The following is a 10,830-nucleotide window of genomic DNA, read 5'->3' as shown; positions in this document are numbered from 1 at the left end:
GTCGAAACATTTTGTCTCCTTCATGCTTGATGAAGGATGGTTATTCATTTGCGAATGAAAACAATGGTTGTGTGATCTCTAAGAATAATATGTTTATGGCTTTTGCACCCATTGTGAATGGATTATTTGTTTTAAATCTTGATGGTTCACCTATCTGTAATGTAAGTGCTAAAAGGACTCGGCCTAATGATTTGAGTCCTACCTACTTGTGGCATTGTCGTTTGGGTCATATAAGTGAAAAGCGCATGAAGAAACTCCATTCTGATGAACTTCTAACTTCGTTTGATTTTGAATCATACGAGACATGTGAGGCTTGCTTGCTAGGCAAGATGACCAAGACGCCTTTCACAGGATTTCCTGAGAGAGCAGTAGACTTGTTGGAACTCGTACATAGTGATGTATGCGGACCAATGAGCACGACGGCTAGAGGAGGATTCCAATACTTCATAACTTTCACTGATGATTTTAGTAGATATGGTTATGTCTACTTGATGAGGCACAAGTCTGAAACCTTTGAAAAGTTCAAGGAATTTCAGAATGATGTTGAAAATCAGCGTGGCAAGAAAATCAAGGCATTACGATCTGATCGTGGAGGCGAGTATTTGAGCCACGAGTTTAGCAATCATCTAAAGAGTTGCGGAATTGTTCCACAACTTACGCCGCCTGGAACACCTCAGAGAAATGGTGTGTCCGAGCGACGTAATCGAACTTTGTTAGACATGGTTCGATTAATGATGAGCCAGTCGGACCTACCGTTGTCATTTTGGGGATACGCTCTAGAAACAGCAGCTTTCACACTTAATAGGGTACCATCTAAATCCGTAGTTAAGACACCATATGAGATATGGACTGGAAAGGTTCCTAGTTTGTCTTTTCTAAAGATTTGGGGATGTGAAGTGTTTGTCAAGCGACTTCAGTCAGACAAGATCACACCCAAGTCGGATAAGTGCATTTTCGTGGGATATCCAAAGGAAACTTTGGGATATTATTTCTACAACCGATCAGAAGGCAAAGTGTTTGTCGCTCGTAACGGGGTTTTCCTAGAGAAAGAGTTTCTCAAAGGAGAAAAGAGTGGAAAGACAGTGCATCTTGAAGAAGTTCAAAATGAGCCGATCGGGCAAGAATCAATGAGTGATGCTAATGTAGCAGAACAAGTTGAGATACCCATGGCAAGAGAAGCACCGCCACAACCACGAAGGTCAGCAAGGCTCCGCGAAATGCGGGAAATATTATTGTTGGACAATGATGAGCCTGCGACATATGCAGAAGCAATGATGGACCCAGACTCCGAAAAATGGCAGAGTGCCATGCAATCCAAAATAGAGTCCATGGGAGACAATCAAGTTTGGAACTTGGTTGACCCGCCTGATGGTGTTAAGGCCATAGAGTGCAAGTAGATCTATAAGAAGAAAAAGGACATGGATGGAAATGTTCACATCTATAAAGCACGACTTGTCGTAAAAGGTTTTCGACAAGTTCAAGGAGTTGACTATGACGAGACCTTCTCACCCGTAGTGATGCTTAAGTCCATTCAGATTATTCTAGCTATAGCTGCATATTTCGATTATGAGATATGGCAGATGGATGTCAAGACAGCTTTCCTGAATGGAAACCTAGCTGAGGACATGTATATGATACAGCCCAAGGGTTTTGTCGATCCTAAAAATGCTGGAAAGGTATGCAAGCTTCAGAGATCCATTTATGGATTGAAGCAAGCATCTAGGAGTTGGAACATTCATTTTGATGAAGTAGTCAAAGGGTTTGACTTCACCAAGAACGAAGAAGAGTCTTGTGTTTACAAGAAGGTTAGTGGGAGCTCTGTAGTATTTCTAATCTTATATGTGGATGACATATTACTGATTGGAAATAACATTCCTATGTTTGAGTCCGTAAAGACTTCACTGAAAAATAGTTTTTCGATGAAGGACTTAGGGGAAGCGGCATATTTCTGGGCATTAAGATCTATAGAGATAGATCGAGAAGGCTTATAGGTTTAAGCCAAGATACTTACATTGACAAAGTGTTGAAGCCATTCAGCATGGAAGAGGCAAAGAAAGGGTTCTTGTCTATGTCACATGGCATACATCTCAGCAAGACCCAGTGTCCTTCGACTGCTGATGAGCGGGATCGCATGAGTAGAGTGCCACATGTCTCGGCTATTGGATCTATCATGTATGCAATGATAAGTACTCGCCCAGATGTTTCATATGCACTAAGTATGACAAGCAGACACCAATCTGATCCAGGTGAGAGTTACTGGACAGCGGTGAAAAACATTCTTAAGTACTTGAGAAGGACTAAATATATGTTCCTCGTCTATGGAGGTGAGGAGGAGCTCGTTGTAACAGGTTACACCGATGCTAGTTTCCAAACCGACAGAGATGATTCAAAGTCACAATCAGGATTTGTGTTCACGCTAAATGGTGGTGCTGTTAGTTGGAAGAGTTCCAAGTAGGAGACGGTGGCCGATTCTACGACAGAAGTCGAGTACATCGCGGCTTCGGAAGCCGCGAAGGAAGGTGTTTGGATAAGAAATTTCCTCATTGAACTTGGTGTGTTCCCGAATGCGTCCAGCCCATTGAATCTCTACTATGATAACAATGGGGCAATTGCACAAGCAAAGGAACCAAGGAACCACCAGAAGAACAAACACGTAATGCGGCGATTTCATCTCATTCGAGACTTCGTTAACCGGGGTGAGATCAAGATATGCAAAATACACACGGATCTGAACATTTCTGATCCGTTGACAAAACCACTCCCGCAGGCTAAGCATGATGCGCATGTAAGAGCTATGGGTATTAGCTACCTTCTAGATTGACTCTAGTGCAAGTGGGAGACTGTTGGAGGTATGCCCTAGGGGCAATCATAGAGATGATGATATTCCATTTGTATCCATGATTTGTATATTGTGTTCATTGAATATCCATTAAAGGCTACTTGAATTGATTTGCAATTATGTGAATTGTATGTGAAACTCTTTACTTGTATGGTTATTCTAAAGTTGTCCCTAGTCGGAGTTCATGTGAGGACACACATGAATATTAGACTAGCACATGTATTAGTTGATGACTATGTTTCACAAGTCATGGACATGGAGATGTCGAACTAATAATGTGGACACATGTGGAGACATGTGCTAGGATTGACCCAACACGAGAAGTAGTTCTCTCTTTAAACAACATATACGCTTTGTCCTTAGACATGAGATTGTCGCATGTACTCAAGATGTGGATCGACTTACTTAGGGACTATCAAACGCTACGCCGTAACAGGGTAGTTATAAAGGTAGCTTTCGGGTTTGTCAAGAAGCATGCTATGAGACATGGTCAGTCAAGATGGGATTTTCCTCTCTCTGATTGAGAGTGATATCTCTGGGCCCCTCGAGTGATCGGATCCGAAAATGCATGGCCATGCTACGTACGGTTAAGAGTTAACCTACAAAGGGATTCCGAATCATAGGATCGAGAAAGAGCGGTCGGCTTGAAGCTAGACCAAACGTCGTGAGGCAAAGGGAATAGCATGTATATAATGTTGTGATGGTTCATCTGATATGATCTTCATGTGCGTATAGGAGTTAGCACGTCTTGCTAGAGACCGCTACCGACTATTGGGCCGAGTAGGAGTACTCGGGCCATGTCTATACGTATCCGAACCCATAGGGTCACACACTTAAGGGGCTGGAAGCCCAATTCGGATCTGATCCGAGTTGGATTAGGTTTAGAAGTACTAATGGGCCTCGGACCCAGAGGCCCGTCAGGAACCTCTATAAATAGAGGGGTGGGGGCGCCCTAGGGTTTACACCTTCTTGCGAAACACACCGCCCGTGCCTCCCACGCTCTCGCCTGTTGCAACTCGTGGATCTAGCAGTCCGGCTTGCGACGCTTCCTCCCTGCACGTGTGGATACCTTGGAGGTGTTGCGCCTGCAGCACTTGGACGAGCCGCCGACGAGCCGCCGACGAGCCACGACAAGCCGACGATGAGCCGCGGCACCGAAGGCGATCTTGCTGCATGTGGACGAGCTGCTGAGGAGCTGCTAGACGTGATCGACTATGTACGACTACGTTGATCGACTACGTACGACTACGTGATCGTCTTCACTGCATCGACGCATATCTACATCTTCCGCACGAGGGCGATCTTGCTGCACGTGGACGAGCTGCTGAGGAGCTGCTGGACGTCAACGTGATCGACTACGTACGACTACGCTGATCGACTTCACTGCATCGACACAAATCTACATCTTCCGCATCAGTGCGTCGAGTGGTAATCCTGTGATCCTTATACGGCAGTTTTCTAGTTTATGCGGTAGAAAATTTTGATTTGCGATAGTGTAGCCTACCTCGTATCCCTACAAAACCTCTGAAGAAGGGCACAAGCATTCAGAAACGAACACATAACAGCAAAAGTATACTGGAGATTTGTGATACTTCCCTCAAAACTATTTCAGGTTTCAGCATCATCTCACACCTAGCTTGGATTGCAGTCCGTGCAGTTGAAGGTAAAGCTTCTTTTGTTCTGACCTATAGGCTCTAGCGATCGATATTGGAGCTGCAGGGAGATGAATGTAGCTCAGATCATCGCGTACTTGCTGTCAAAAGATGCAGCTTGAGGAGCGCACCTGATGTGCAGAAATACTAAGTTGGGTTTGCGTAGTCAAATCATTTAAGACCATCATCCAGTCTGTCTTCTTTTTCTTTTTTTTTGTTTTTTTTTTGAAATGGTGATCATCCAATCTTTTAATCTGGCAGCTTTAATAAATGACCATCCTTGTGCATAGGTGGGCTATTATCTAGCATCTACCATGGAAATCTGCTTTACAGCCATACTAGCAATGTTATAGCCCTAAATATCCCCAGTTGACAGTTGCTGCATTGTGCTAGCTCTTCTGTATTAAGCTATTCTATTCTGTTAGTCTATATATAATATCCCCCCGCGGTGAAGTATGAACAGGTAGAGCACCGCATGTTCAGGCAGAGCCATGGAGTTCTTGCCGTGTGTGGCATTCTGCTTAAATTGCACAATCAAATGGCTGGGGCAACTCATTCTTTGGGTAATGGTGAAAATATCAAGCAAACAATATGACTGATAGGAGTACTGTTTAAATGTGAATGTGATACGTTTTCGCTCTTGGACGTTAGAATTGATGCGTGGTAACCAATTTCTTAAAGTTAGAAAATGTTGGATATAGTTGTTACGGGAACCGAAAAGAAAAAAAGATATGGTAGTATTTCTGTTGGTATAAAATATCATTAGTTTGAAAAACACAATAGATTTTTTACCATAGCAACGCATGGGCATTTTGCTAGTCTAATATTAAAGTGCGGTGTTTCTTCCAACCGTCGTGGTTACTTTGCAAAAAAGTTCTTTAACTTTTCCGTAATCAACCCGCAATCCTAGAAGTTAAACTGTCGTAGTTCGTTGACGATTTGCAAAAAAAATCCCTCAACTTTTTTGTAATGAGGTCCCCTGATAAGGTCCCTTCTCTTGCGCATGGCGGCGAGGCCCTTGTAGTCCTCGAGCACGGAGACGACGCTGGCGAGGTGCCAGACGACGCTAATGTAGATGAGTCCCACGAGGTAGGCGATGAGGAGGAGGAACGTGAGCAGCCCCGCGAGCCCTAACCCGTTATCCGGTGATGAGGAGCCTGAGAAAGATGACGACGAACACCGCGTGGTATGCGAAGAGGAGCGCGAAGGCCATGAGGAATGTCGCCACAAGCCTCCTCTATACCCGGGGCACGATGGAGAGCACCCGCAGGAAGGTGAGCGCGTTGTGCTTGATGGAGTAGATGGAGGCAACGGAGAAGACGGCGGCGGCTGTGGCGTGGAGGGAGAGGAGGAGGAGGGAGAGGAGGTAGGCAACCTTGAAGAGGAGGAGGGCGAGCCAGTTGGATGCGAGGCGGGTGTAACGACCTTGGTTAGTCAGCCGAGTTAATCTTAACCCGAGTCGCTAATCCCACTGACTCAGCTTTAATGAGCTTGAGCTCTCAATATCCGGTTCTCAGTCCCGACCCCTGAAAAACCCAACCAAAACCGCCGGTTCATTCTAAGTCCCAAAGGCAGTGTTCCTTCCAATCTTGGAGTTGTGGAGAACCAGAGACTGAATGGTGGACCACAACCAGCTCCCTTGTTCTCTCAAGACTAATGCGCCTGAGCAGCATGCGCCCGCTTCAGAGCTCCCCCGCCGCGTGGCTCAACTTCTCCGACGCCCGCCGCCTCGCCCAGTCGCCGATCGTGACAGGATGGATCAGCACGCCCTCCTCCCAATCGCAGCGGAAGCCCCCTGCAACCCTTTTGCCTTGCCTCGTCTCGCTCGCACCCTCGCCAACCGCGCCAAGGTGCCCCGTCGCCACCGTGGCAGAGTTTTTGCCGCTGCTGCGTCAGACCGCCTCGCAACCCACGCTCATCATCTCGCCCGGATCCCCGGCTGCAAGCCCCAATGCCTTCCGGTTTTTCCGCCTCTCCATAGTCGCGCCGCCCACAAGCTCGCTCCACGACGATACCTCCCTTGCCAACCACGACTCCGGCAGAGACAGCTCCTTTTCTCCATCTCGCCAGTGATGTGCCCCGGCAAGCCGCTGTTTTGCACTCGCTCGCGTCGCCGCTCGCCCTGTCACCTTGCCTTCTGTAACCTCGCTGGCAGCGCCTTCCTCCCTGTCACACGCTAGTCAAATCCGCTGCCCACCATCCGCCGCTCGACGCGACCAGACCACGCTCGCCTCCGCCAAATCTAAATCCCGGCAAAGCCGCGCCTGCGCCGGCCTTGTCTCCAGTGCCCAATAGCCGAAGACCCTGTCTCCAAGGCCCTGTTCTGCCGCCCATCGCCGCTCAATTGCCACCAGGGCAGCGTACTCCATCCTTTTCTTCCCGGTCTTCGTGCTGCTCAAACTCTCTCTCTTCCGCGCAGCTATAAAAAGAAATACCAGAGTCCCACCGAAGTTTCCTTCGCCATCGCTGTTTCGCCGCCCCTACTCTAAGCGCACTTGAGCACTACCACTGAGCTTTTGAGAAGTTCCCCTCTCTGCTCAAACCCGCTTCTCCCCCAACCCACCAGCCGTCTGTTCCTCCGCCCGGTGCTAGAGCCTTCTTGTTGTCCACAAGAAGCTCCGTCGCCGCCGGAGTACCGTCAAACCTCGCCGCCACCCAAGCCTTAGCGCTCTAATCTTTCCGTCCAAGTTTGTTCCTTCCCAACCCCAAAGCTTCACCAGTAGACCTGAAGATAAGCTGCCGACCCCTTACGGTTCGCCCGACCCCTTTTTCCATCTCGCCCGACCCTGTCTGTTCGCCGATCCTTATCCACCTAGCCCGAGGGCTTGGCTGTATCTTTTCTTTGAACCGAGGGTATCTGTGTAAAATATCGGGGATTTCTCTGTGTCAAGTCTGAGGACCTCGGCGCAGTTATTCCTTAAGTTTAAGGGTCAGATCATAAGTTTATCCCCATCTGACCCTTTTATCCTGTTCTCCACCAAATGAAGTTGAATTTCCCCCACCTTTCCTGTAGCTTTGCTACATGTGTCTGAGGTTAAACTTGCAAGTGTTGTTGAAATAACCGTCTAAGTGCTAACTCCTGCATTTGCATTCGTGTAGAGTTACATCTCGCCGACGGCACCTACGAGCTACATCCGGCACCTGAAGACGGATCAGTAGCTGAGCTGCCGATCCCAGAAGCCGAAGCAGCCCCCGCTGAGGACCCGTTCACTTCCACCCCGCTTGAAGGCAAGCCTCGGAGCATAAACCCAGCTTTCTAAACTTGCACATACCTTCCTTCTTATGAATGTGTATTTACGTATAGGAGTTGTTTGCAACCATAGAATGCATGACTTAGATCCTTTGATCTGAACACTAGTCTATTGGGTCGAGTAGTGGCAATGCTTAAATAGGACTCGGTAAAAGTCAAGTGATTGCCTGTCACTCGCGAGTTATAGGAGTTGGTTGTTCTTTTTCTGTTTACAACTATAAGGACAATGGACGGGGCAAGGTTTTGGTGAACTCTTTTGGTGGTCGGCTGATCACCCCGTCTGTTTATTGAATCTGTTAAGGCCCGATAGTGGTGGTGTTCGTGATCAAGTGTTTGAAAGTACTAATCTCATACCCATTATGAGATGGAGAAGCCTAGTACCTGATTGAACCTAGACGTGAGCGGTTCGATCCACTGTCCCTAGAACGAAGTTCCCCTGCGGCCGCACGTGGTGCCAAGTGTGGTCACAGAATGGCAGAGGCCGGGTCTGTGGAACCTTGCACCAAGGGAAGTGGGCCCGACACGGGTTAGGGAATTGATGGGGACGGCCGACACAGGAAGCGACCCTCGGTGGTGCGCGGAGGTCGTGAGATTAGGTTCACCATGCATGGTTAAAGAACTCGAATCGATTCGTCTGCCTCTCACAGTTTGAGATTGCTTGATCACTATGCTACACTGAGTAATGAAGGAGTCTGATGATGACATGGTCTTGATGTTGAGCTTATATACATAATGTTAGATCTATGCTTGCCTAGTGTAAGTTGCCAATGTAGACTGGTTAATGAACTTAGAATCGGAGCTAAAACATTGAAAGTAAGGACCTAACATAGTTGCTTTTTGGCAAAACCAAACCCCTCAGCCAAAGAGCCTTGCATGTCTAGAAGTGGTGGAGTAGTTCTTCCCACCGGTCGGTTAAGTCTTGTTGAGCTTAGAAGCTCAGCCTTGTTTGTGGCATCTGTTTTCAGGTGAGGTTGAAACTTCAGAGCTTGCTGCTGGCACTTGGCCGCCCCAGCTCCCTCCTGGGTGGACGGTCGAGTGGGATCCTTCCTCGGACGGCGGGGAATAGGATCATTGATGTCCTGTCTGGCCTCACCAGGGACATTCGACCCCGACGCTAGCTTCCGCGATGTTTTTTTCCTTTTGTTGTTTCTTTGAACCTTGTCAAAACTCTTATTTTGAACTGTGTGTAATGAATTGTTAAACTAATTGCGAATCTATTATATTCTCTGGAACCACTCACCTTCGTATGAGCTTTGCTAACTCGGTCTTGTTAAGTAGTTAAATTGGATGAAATCCGACGGCTCGTCGAGTTAACTTGATTAAGGCAAGACAATCGCGTGTTAAGTGACTTAACCGTGCTTTAGTTGAGTTAATCCGAGGTGTTCCGCCACAGCGGGAGAGGAGGCGATGCTGGGCGTCGGTGCTCGGGGCGGAGGAGTCGAGGGTGGTGTCATCAGTGTCGATGTGGGTGAAGACGGCGTGGGAGATGGCGACGTGGAGGAGGAAGAGGGCGGAGAGTGGGAGGACGAGGGTGGCAGCGACGCAGGTGAAGAGGGGCCAGTACGGGCCGCGGAGGATCGATGTGGAGGCGGCGTAGATGCCCGCCACCCCCAGGAACTGCAGCTCCTCCAGCTCGCTCTCCATGGCCTCGATCTGAGGGGATTGGTTTGGTTGCTTGGGGTGGGTGGGGAAGGGAGGGAGGGATTGGGGAATTTCTTTCTGGCCGGGGTGAGGTGGGGGGGATGGAAGGCTCTGGAGGATGGAAGCAAGGTGGAGAGAGAGAGAGAAAAAAACCACCTCAACTTGAAAAAAGTCCATCAACTTGTTCGTAATTAACCTGCAATCCTTGGAGTTAAACAGATGTAGTTCTAGACGATTTGAAAAAAGATCCCTTTCTTTCTCGCCTGCACGCATTTCTGCGGGCACGATGCGTCCGCCCCCTCCTCGATTCCCACGAATCAATCCGTCGTTGCGCAACGTCCGTCATCCGCCCGTGCCCCACTGGCCTCGCCATCCGCTACCGCCGACCCCCTTGCCATCCATTGGCCGCCCACGCCATCGCACGCCACGACATCCACACGCGGCACCGGTCGCCGACCAAACAATACACCAAGAACAAAATAGAGGACAAAGGAATATCATTAACCAGCAACAACAAAATTTAACATCAGCATTTAGATGTCAATCGTTCACAGTTACACCACCACCACACAACTCCTGCTGGCCAAGCGGCAAAGGCTAGCTGTAGTATATAACCGTGAATCTATCCAATGACAGGAAATCGTGCGGCAAACAATCGACAACACAACAGCGGGAGAGCAGGTTAGCGGCGGTAGGGATGTAGCGTAGAAGGCCAGTGAGGAAGCAGCGATGGAGCAAGGAGACAATGGGGGTTCAGTGCAGGGGCCCGATGAGGAAGTGTGTGGCAACATAAAAAAGCCAACGTTATAAAAGAAAACACGAGGGAACTATGATTAGTTCTTGATCTCGCCTGATTAGTTTGTAATCTCGCTTGATTAGCACGAGGGAACTGCGTGGTGGTTCCCAGACCAGCAAGATCAAGAAAACAGGCACAATGCTTGGGCTTTGGGATAAGAATAACGTGCTAATCAATTTTTTAAGCCTGTGGGACCTACATCAAACAAAAACCAACGTTATAAAAGAAAAAAAACTTGGGTCCGGCAACGTGAGATCACGCAGGAAGGTCTTGGTGACTATAGGAGAGTGGGTTTGTTGGTGGGCGCTGCGATAGGCTTTCGGTACGGCTGCCGTTATTGAGTGGAGTTGTGTGGCCGTGTTGAGGTCCCAATCCAACCAGTCGACTTTGGCGGTTAAGTTGTGTATTACTCGCGTTGATGTCTCAATCCAACCAAACGAGTATGACCTCCCAGGACTGTAGTCTTATATTTTTCTACTATATCAATAGAAACTTGCACCGTCTCGTGCGGTTCCTTAAAAAAACAAATGACAAAGATAAAAAATGAAGGAAGAAAAAAATTACATTCAATAATTCAGGAAGAAAAACCAATAATTTAGAAATAAACAACATCAAATTATCACCCAAGTTTTGTGTCACATGCATTGGGCTT

General features: G+C 48.0%; 1 pseudogene; it reads right to left on the bottom strand.

Annotated features, from left to right (window-relative positions):
* Positions 1-5,397: 5,397 nt before the first annotated feature.
* LOC117834354 (uncharacterized) lies at positions 5,398-9,385 on the bottom strand (annotated as a pseudogene).
* Positions 9,386-10,830: the final 1,445 nt, after the last annotated feature.

Source organism: Setaria viridis, chromosome 8 (genome assembly GCF_005286985.2).
Source record: "Setaria viridis chromosome 8, Setaria_viridis_v4.0, whole genome shotgun sequence".
Taxonomy (NCBI): Eukaryota; Viridiplantae; Streptophyta; class Magnoliopsida; order Poales; family Poaceae; genus Setaria; species Setaria viridis.
This window is presented reverse-complemented; position numbering and strand designations above follow the sequence as displayed.